Source organism: Triturus cristatus, chromosome 1_1, assembly GCF_964204655.1.
Source record: "Triturus cristatus chromosome 1_1, aTriCri1.1, whole genome shotgun sequence".
NCBI lineage: Eukaryota > Metazoa > Chordata > Amphibia > Caudata > Salamandridae > Triturus > Triturus cristatus.
In genome coordinates, this window is record NC_140579.1 from 1,214,082,011 (window position 1) to 1,214,088,010 (window position 6,000).

The window sequence follows — 6,000 nt, forward strand, 5'->3', positions numbered from 1 at the left end:
CCTGCCAGAGCTTGAAGATATGTATCTGGTGATGCTTCTATTTTCATGCAATAAATCTGTTTTTATCCTGTTACCAGTCTTCATCGTACTGAACATTTGGCGACGAGCGGAAGGAAGCATCACCATATGGACCTACACGTGTAAAGTTGGATTTCCTCCGGATTTTGATTTGAGCATATTTCGCTTTATCAAAGGATTTTGTTTTATTTGTTGGATATTTTAAGTGATAATCTTCTTGCCTACTTGTGGAGCTGCGGTACAAAAGGGGGTGGTGATGGACGGAGCATCAGAACCAAGCCCGAACTGCCAAGCCGTCCCTTGCTCACTTTGCCACTGGATTCAAGCAAGCCTGGCTGAAGACGGCTGAAATGCCAGAAACCGGTCTTAGGAAGCTTGTTTCCGGTCCAGGGAAGACATGGCTTGGCAGTTCGGGCTGGACTGTTCCCATGAGGCACAGGGTCAGACTGATTTGCATATGGCCATGTCTGAACTGGGGTGGCAGAGTGGGCTAAAGAACGGTGATGGATCAAACCCAGATCTGTTGACTGGGTGTGAGTGTTTGATTGGTTCTGATGCTCCGTCCATCACCACCCCCTTTTGTACCGCTTTGTTCGCCATACGTTGGCAGGGTATGCTCAGACGTTGAGTCCCTTGCTCACTTTGCCACTGGATTCAAGCAAGCCTGGCTGAAGACGGCTGAAATGCCAGAAACCGGTCCTAGGATGCTTGTTTCCGGTTCAGGGAAGGCATGGCTTGGCAGTTCGGGCTGGACTGTTCCCATGAAGCACAGGGTCAGACTGATTTGCATATGGCCATGTCTGAACTGGTGTGGCAGAGTGGGCTAAAGAACGGTGATGGATCAAACCCAGATCTGTTGACTGGGTGTGAGTGTTTGATTGGTTCTGATGCTCCGTCCATCACCACCCCCTTTTGTACCGCTACTTGTGGAGCTGTGCAGTCGTTGGTTGGATTAGTTTCAATTTTTCCTGCATGGTTTTTCGCTAATTTGGATTCAGCTGTTCTAATTTTGGATACAGCATTTTTCAAAAGCCTTACCGGTGTTTCTTTTCGAGAGTTCCAGTTCCTTGGCTACAATCGTAGGGCGCTGCCTGGGTGTTCAACATTCTTCCTCCAAGGAGAATTTTCCGCGCTGCATCCTTCCATAGATTCTTCTGCCAAGGAGTGTGTATAACGTAACACGTTTCAACGTGAGCTGTCTGTGTCGAGGTTAACGCTCCGCTCTCACGCTGCGTTTTTATGTCATTACGCTTGTTTCTATTACGTGAGTGTGCCATCAGGTTTGGTTTCGTTTTTTAGACCAACAACAAAATTTTGTCAGCTCAATTCTACTTCGTGTGCATATTCATTCAATTGCGCAAGTGTACATTTACTTATCGGCTTAACCCTTATGGATTCCTGTTTATTCTGCAGTGTTTATTCTGCTGTAGACAATCACCGGTGAGAGGCTTATTTCCATAACTCTTTCAATTCATTGTTTTTTTCTTTTTCTTCTATTTATCGGATGCTCCGGATCGAGGAGTCTTCACTAAACTTTCGCCTGCATTGTTTAACAGGGTGAAGAATGGACACTGATCCGATTTACATTTACCAGTGAACAATTCCCTGTTTCTTCATTCATATACATTTATTCCTACATGGCTTGACTGGATTGTATTGGTATTTACTAGTCTTTAACATATCATTTGTCTTCTATCTTCTTCTATTCCTATTTTTTTCTTTCTACCTTTTTGCTGCTTTTTTTTTCTTGTTTTTATTTCTCTTTCTCCTTCTTCAACCCTTACATTTTGTTCCACCATGTCTACTCAAAGCTATTCTTTAGCTCTTCGTCAACCATTTTGGGCAGCCGGGAGTTCATCTTGTATGCGTTGGGATGAATGGAATGCATATTTCTTAAATTACATCGATACTCTGGATGCTCAAGGTAAAATGTCTGCGGGTCAAAAGAAAGGTATTTTCTTACATTCTTCAGGACCTGAAGGTCTAAAGCCTTCAAACAGTTACCTAACAGTGACAGTCAAGGTGATAGGAATGTATTTGAAAGCCATTGCTGATTTTGATCGTTATTTTTCACCGAAAGTATGCATAGGCATCTCTAGATATAAATTCTTTCAGAGAAAGCAATGAATTTGTAGATTGCTATGTTTCTGCTCTTAAGTCTTTATCTCTTGATTGCAAGTTCGGTAATCTGCAGGAAGAGTTAATCAGGGATGCATGTCAATAATTCCACCATTCAGGAAAGACTTTGGGTGAATGGTGATTTAGATCTTGAGAGTATTTTAGCTATTGTGAGGAAATCTGAGATGTCATGCAGAAGTGCTAAAGAGGTTAAATGTGATACTGCTAGTTGCGTAAGCGAGACTATAGCTGAAGTTAGAACAAGTACATGAACAGAAATGATGAATTTAAGAAGAAGTAGTAGATCAATTCCAGTAAAGGAAGAATTACAGAAATTAATAAAGAAGATTTAAGGTGTTTCAGATGTGATAGTAAATCACACCTTGCCAATAGCAAACTGTGTCCGGCTGTCAAACAGAAATGTGCTAATTGCGGTGTTATGGGACACTTTGCAAAAGTGTGCAAGAAAAGTAAAAATAACAAGGTCAAATGCATTGATGACATTGATGGTAGTGACAGTGAGCTATCTAATTTTGTGTACAGAGAGTGGTGCTTTTATACTAAATATAAAAGATTCCACTCCTGCAATTTTGAATATCGATAATACCATTATTAGGAATACATCTGTGTGCAACATGGTTATTGGTGGTCAAGAGATCATGATGTATGCTGATTCTGGATCACCATATTCAATTGTGAATGAGTGTGTGTGGATGTCTCAGTTTGCTGAAAGATTAGGAAATGACTTGGAAATGTCTGACATCAATCCTGAGGGTTATTCGGTGAAAGAATAGAGATTATTGGTTTTAGGACATTAGTTTTTAGATTCAAAAATCGTCATTGTACTGCTAAACTATATGTTTCTAAAAAAGGTCCTTCTGTTCTGAGTTGGTTTGAACAGGGGGAACTTGATATTATTTTAAATCCAAATAGTCCTGACCCTGTCATGGTTATTGATGACCAAAATGGTATTTGTGATCTCATCTTTAGAAAGTTTCCTGACGTTTTCAAAAGTGAAATTGGAAGGTTAGCACATTTTAAGCATGAAATACGGCTTAAGGAGAATGCATCCCCCAAAATTTTCAAAGCTTGCAATATTCCTTTTGCTGTACAAGAAGGGGTTGAAAAATAATTGGAAATATTGGTCAATGAGGGCATTATCGAAAAGATTGAGTCATCCGAATGGGTTTCACCCATCGCAGTTGCCAGACGGGCCAATGGCAAGATTAGGCTCTGCATTGACTTGCGCCATTTGAACAATAACTTTGTTGTAGACCAATTCCCGATACCGCACATTTCAGAGATGTTAGCTACTGTTAGTGGGGCCAAGTTATTCTCAACAATTGATCTGTCAGCGGCCTACCACCAGATTGTACTACATGAAAAGAGTAAGGATTTAACTGTGTTTATCACACCTTTTGGTTGTTTCAGATACAACAGAATGCCGTTCGGTCTAGCCTCCGCGGCAGCAATCTTTCAACACATTATGCATGACCTGTTTAACAATCAAAAAAATGCTATATGCTTTCAAGATGATATTCTAGTTTTTGGGTCCAATGAACAGGAACATAATAATGCTTTGGAAGCTGTTCTTAGAGTGCTTAATGATAATGGGTTGACTATTAAGCATTCAAAGTGTAAATTTGCTGTAAAATCATTCACCTATTGTTAGAAATGGGATTTTTTGTAGGCTAGGGCTTGTGCCAAAGCTAGGCAGAAACCACCACTCTAGTCAGGATAAGGGAGTTACACTCCTAAAATAACCCCTGCTCACCCCCTTGGTAGCTTGGCACGAGCAGTCAGGCTTATCTTAGAGACAGTGTGTAAAGCATTTGCACATAACCAACAGTTATACAGTGTAAGCACTACAAAAGGACACAATACCAGTTTAGAAAAATATCCAATATTTTTATATACTTAAGACAAGACCAACAAGCATTGGCATAGCCAATAGGTCTCGCCTTTGGGACCTTATAAGTGTTTAGCCATGCAACAGTTGCATAACTAAATACTTATAAGGTCCCAAAAGCGATACCTATTGGCTATGCCAAGCGGCTGTGCGGCTGCGAAAGTTAAAGTGATCGCGACCAAACATCAAAGCGGCCGTGAAAGTGAAAGTAAATCGCGGTAAAGCGCGGCGCGCGCGCCCGCGCACATGCACTGTAGCTCTAGGCTGGCCTGGTAGCACTTTTTGGAGCCCTCTCAATAAGTCTCGCCAGTCCAGCGCATGCGCTGGGTCAGGCGAGACCTAAAAACGATATAAATCCACAATACAGTACTTAGAAATCTTCAGTTATCAAAAAATGCTTGAAAAAGAGTTCCTTGATGTTGATAGCTCTGTCCGGGGCTATCACGGCGTCGTGAACAAACAAATCCAAACATTTCTGGCTGACTGCGTTGCGGGCCAGCTACGGTGTTGGAAAGACCCGCAAACAGTACCTTTTCGAAATGCAGGGCATCGGCAACCTCTCGTGGAGTTTCCGAAAGCACCGCGTCCGCAGGCATCGGTTCCGGAGGTCAGTGTAGGAGTCGTCGGGGCTCTCGAAGCAACGCGCGTTGCAGATCGATCTCCTCTCCGTTGGAGTCAAGAGCGCTGGTGTCGGCAGGCATCGGGTGCTGCAGTGCGAAGTGCGGCGTGCGGTGCCCTCAGGTCGCAGTGCAAGCAGCGGCTCGGAGGCGTCGTCAGATGGCATCGTCCATGACACCAGGGTTGCGTTGTGAGAACCAATGCGGTGATTGTCGCGGTGCTGGCAGGTCATGGTGCAAGCAGCGTCGTCGTCGTTGCTGAGGCGCTGTCATTAGCTGGAGTCGATGGCGCCCGCGTCGCTAGGCCATGGCTGTGGTACGGGAGGAGGGTGGTGCGTTTTGTAACTTTACGAGGGGTGCCCTCAAACCACGGTGCAAGCAGCGGCGTAGATTTTGGCATGGAGCATCGTCGTTGGGGATACCAAGGCGTCGTTGTGAAGTGAGGCAGTACGAAGTGCGGTGCCCACAGGTCGTGGTGCGAGCAGCTGCTCGGTGGCGGCATCAGGAGGTGGCATCGGTGAGACCAGCGTAGCGGTGCGGCGTTGCAACCGTGCCCTCTGCGGGGCCTTCAGGACACGGAGTCGGCAGTGGCGTTGTAGACATTGTCGGGTTGCTTTTCTTCTGTTGCAGCACAAAACACACAGTCCCCAGTGCTGAGGGCAGAAGAGTGTGAAGTCTTTGCTGTTCCTGAGACTTCTTGAACAGGGGGCAAGCTCTACCTCAATCCCTTGGAGAAACTCACAAAAGTAGATTCCAGAAAGTTCAGTCCAGTCCTTTCACTGCTCAAGACAGAAGCAGCCACTGCAGGCCAACACAGCAAAGCACACAGCAAAGTGGTAGTTCCTCCTCACAGCTTCTCCGGCTCTTCTTCTTGGCAGTCTTGTTGGTCCAAAAGAGTTCTAAAGTTCAGGGGTCTGGGCCCCAATATTTATATCCCCAAATCCTTTGATCTCTTAGGCAGAGAGAGTGTCTGTGCCCAGCCAGAACCAGTTCTGCCTTCTCTGGTGTGACTTCCTGGCAGGAGGTGGAGACGGCATGGTCAGAGGCAGACCAGGCCCTTTGAGGTGCAAGGAAATCTCCTCCCCATTGCAGCCCAGGTTTATTCGGCCCTTTCCTGACCCACCTAGACTATCTGGAGCCACTCCTGCTCCCCAGCCTTCTGTCATCCAAAACCCAGACAGGCAATCCACATTCCAGCAGAGGCACACAAGGTGACTGAGCAAGAAAATACCTACTTTCTAAAAGTGGTATTTTCATACACAGAATGTAAAAATCACTTTCACTAAAAGATGCATCTTTAGATTCTGAGTTCAGGCATACTAAACTTTATTTTCCTAC

At 44.8% G+C, this 6,000-nt stretch overlaps 1 long non-coding RNA gene across 1 annotated transcript in view; it reads right to left on the reverse strand.

The window, feature by feature from the left end:
- Positions 1–1,154, reverse strand: part of LOC146871852 (uncharacterized) — a 114,713-nt gene extending 113,559 nt beyond the window's left edge. Inside the window, exon 1 of the long non-coding RNA XR_014959616.1 lies at positions 1,057–1,154. This is a non-coding gene — a long non-coding RNA (uncharacterized LOC146871852). The remainder of the gene's footprint in view (positions 1–1,056) is intronic.
- Positions 1,155–6,000: the final 4,846 nt, after the last annotated feature.